We start from the raw sequence: 4,031 nt of genomic DNA on the forward strand, positions 1-4,031 counted from the left end.
GATAGGGAGCGAAGTGGCCAATTTAAGGTAGAATGTAAGCTGAGTATATTTATAGGTAGATAAAGCTTGATGAAAAAAAACTATAAGTCACCTATAGAAAAGCAATGTCGTCAACCAATGGTTGGCTTTGGACGACCTTGGTACCTTGTACCAAATATCCCGAAGTATGACGTGTCATACTTCGTGTAACTAGGGGTACACTTAAGGCTACGTACCCCATTACAGCGCTCACATCCAGGTTTCCCAGGTTTCACAAAATACTCAGATCTCTGATAATCCTAGGTATGGCCAAATTGCGATCCAGGCTTCGCTGGAATTGAGACCGAATCAGATGCAAACAATTTATTTATCGACCATATATTACAGTGTAAGTTTCAACCAGGTTTTAAAGCTAAACAAACGCATGCGCTCTACTTGTGCAAAAGCTAAAGTGATGGCGGTTCCACTTTGCCGGAGCTTTCTTAGCCAATGAAAATTCGGCGACTACAGCCAGTTTTTCTTACTTATGCTCAAACATGGACAACGCGTATGTGCACTATCTACGAAAAATCCTAAGTGACAGCCTCTTGAATCTGTCGGCAATGTTCAGGTCATTGTGGGTACAATCCGCTCCATTCTCACAGAGAGAGAGATTCCCGGGTTTCATCCAAGTGATGTCCATGTACTGAATCTTGTTATCCTTCTGACAGCTTTCACTTGCGAGCTTCTATCTTTCTCCTCCTTTCTTCAAGATTGATGCGAGGATTCCCCAACAGAGCGTGGAGGTGTCCGCAGCTGAAAGGTCTTCGGGTGGGTTACCACTGACACAGATACAGAAAAAGCTGCAGACAGGTACACCACAATTGTTGCTGTACTTCTGGATGGGCTCGGTCGCGTCTTGTATGGTGTAGTCGTTTCCGCCGAGTGCGCTTTGGATGAGCTGCTTGGCAAGGCGCGTCCATTGGCTTCGATTCTTCTTCCCGTTCATGCTGTCGTACATCATTACGGATTTGGTTGCTCCCCCAATCGCAGTGGACACATTGCAGATTCATAGGGAGCAACACGGAGACGTGCGCATGGATAGCGGCTGTAATGGGCCCAACTCCAAATACATAAGTAGGTAGATATTTCCTTAGCTATTACATAAGTAGGTAAAGTGGCACACGGGTAGCGTGTGTCAAGGTGTCATCACCTGATTGGTTGATAGTGAAGAATTATACACCACTTATTGATCAATCAGGTATAGACATGTGTTTGAGTGGCTCACATGAGGCCAGGAGTAGCCGCCCTGGTCCTAAATAAATCAGAGTTTAATTTGACACAAACCTAAGACTTGGTGTTACTATTGCGAGCTTCCTCCACACTATATCGTAAGCTAGTGACGGTATCTCTTACCCCGTTACACCTGGTAGCACTTTGTAGTCCTTCCAACGACCAAGGCTACGATGAGCCAAGTCCAGATCTCCGGGGCAACCCTGGAGCATGCTGCATTCCCCCATCTCACTCGCGTGGAGGGGGAAGCGCTTCACCGCCTCGTGGCGGTGTCCGGAGATGCCGTTGTCGCAACGCTGCTGAGCTCAGCGACGCCCGACCAGCAACGTCTTGCAGCACAAGAGTTCATGGAACGCGAGCTCGTCGATGCGAATCGGCGGGTGTCAACTCCCTCGCGTCCATCCCAGAATGACGTCGTCAAGATGTAGACGTCTACGTATTCTGGCGCCGGTGAAAACCGGCTCCCGCTAAACCAGTGGTTCCGCGAGATCGACATCGCTATCGCCTCGCGACGCATCGAGGCGTCATCCGCCAAGGTGAACTTCCTCCTCTCCCGGTTAACCGGGAAGGCCAAAGAATGGGCCCTCGGGAAGCTGATTGTCGACCCCGAGGCTTTCCCGACTCTGGATACTCTCCAGAGCGACTTGCGTCTCGCGTTCGAGCCCCCGCAAGATGAGTCTCGCGTTCGCGCGTAGCTCTTTGCTCTTCGGCAAGGGTAGATGTCCATGCGTGATTACGTCCAGAAGACGCGACATCTGGCGTCATGCATCGTGACCAAGCCAATCGACATGTCCTCGCAAGTCCACGTATTTGTGTTCGGCGTGCGCGAGGGTATGACCCGCTACTGCCTCACCAGAGCTGAGCCCTCCTTTCTCGAAGAGGCATTTGCACTCGCGATTCGCGAGGATTACATGGTCGCTGCAACGTACGCCGCAGCCATACCTGCGGAAGCCCGAGAGTCTACCCCCGAGCCCATGGAGATCGACGCCATCAACACTTCGAGGGATCGACGTCGCGGGTCCTACCGCTGTAGCGCTGGGCGAAGCAATCGTCCCTTAATTTGCTTCCGCTCTGAGAAGAAGGGTCACCGCGGGGCGGAGTGCCGCGCGCCAGCTCCCGTCGTCGCTCCCGCTGATGCGGAACACGCCTCGGTCGCTCATTCAAAAAAACAACCAGGGCCAGTAGGTGCGGGGCGCCCTACTGGCTTAAACGAAGGACCGGGCCCTCCGGTGGAAGCCCAACCTTCGAGCCCTCCCGTGCTCCAAGCACGCACCAATGCCACCACTACGCCGGGCGACTCGAGACTGTTCATTGTCAGCCTCCACGTCACCGGTGCCCGGCGACCACTGCGCGCGCTCCTTGACTCAGGAGCGACCAACAACTGCTTTCGCGCGTCGTGTTTGTCGGTACTACCCAAGAACGTCCGCGCCCAGAATGGTCCGGGCGAGATCCAAGTCAAACTCGCAGATGGTAAGGCTCGCCGCGTTGCGCGGCGTGACGTGTCCTTGTCGTACACGTTCGACGGCTTCCGTAGCAAGGACGACTTCTTGGTGATCGAGATGAAATACGCGTTTGACTGCATCCTGGGTATCCCTTGGCTCGCGCGATATCAGCCAGAGATTGACTGGCTGGCCCAATCAGTCAAGCGTCGACGTGGATTCGACGTGAGCGAGGTCTTCACACACCTCTTGGTGGCGTTAAAAGACTGGCCCCACGTCACAGTCGTGGACAAAACAGCAGCGACACAGGCAGTGCACAGAGCGAGCGATGGCCCTCTCTGCATGGCTTGTGCTACGTTGTTGGACGAAGAGCGTCGCGGTTTCGCAAGGTAGATGATGAAGTGGTTGAGCAGAGGATCCCACAGTACAAGATGGTGGTCGAGCAGGGGCTCCCGCAACACGAGATGACGGTCGAGCAGGGGCTCCCACAATACGAGACAGGGGCTCCCACACAACGAGACGGCGGTAGAGCAGAGGTTCCCGCCGAACGATTCGGCTGTCGAGCAGATTGGGCTCCCATGAAACGATGCCGCGGTTGAACAGGGGCTCCCGCATGTTTCCGGCCCGGTCGAGTACGGTCTCCCGCGCCTTGAGGAGGGTGATGTATCGTCGAGTAGCAGTGAGTCAGACTCGAGCGTACGCTCGAGGAAGTCGAAGAAGAAATGGAAGAGATGACACCTGAAACCTCGTCGAGACTCCACGACCAGCGATAGCCCGCCGATGGAATCGGTCAACGCGTTGGGGTACGTGGAAGGAGGTCCGAATCGGTCGCGTGCTATCGCAATCGCGAGTCCACCGCGAAGCAGCGGCGATCACACGCCTTCCAGGCTTGTCCTGGAAGAACTTTCTTTGGGACCTCAAGACTGGAGACGTCCAGCAAGTATGCTTGGTCACCGAGGGAGTCGCGGTGGATGAGTCAGCAAATGCGGTCGCAACGGACAGTGTACGTTCACGTCCGCTAGGCACTGAGTCTAAGTCAACTCGAGATGAATGATTCCAAACACAATCCTGAAGGCCTTGCGGGGGTCAGCGAGTCCCGTATACGACACCGCCTGCGAGTACGCCGACGAATTCCCGGATGAGATCCCCGCCGAGCTACCGGCGGATCGTGGGGTTCAGCATGAGATCGACCTCGCGCCAGGTACGAAGTACTGCGTCACCAGACAATGGCCACATCCTCGTGATCAAGTGAAAGCGATCGACGACTTCTTCGAGGGCCGCCGAAAGGCGGGTCACGTGCGTGAGAGTACCTCTCCCCATTCCAGTCCAACGTTCTGTGTG

The sequence above is a fragment of the Phytophthora infestans genome, genomic scaffold (genome assembly GCF_000142945.1).
Source record: "Phytophthora infestans T30-4 supercont1.15 genomic scaffold, whole genome shotgun sequence".
In the NCBI taxonomy this organism is placed as follows: Eukaryota; Oomycota; class Peronosporomycetes; order Peronosporales; family Peronosporaceae; genus Phytophthora; species Phytophthora infestans.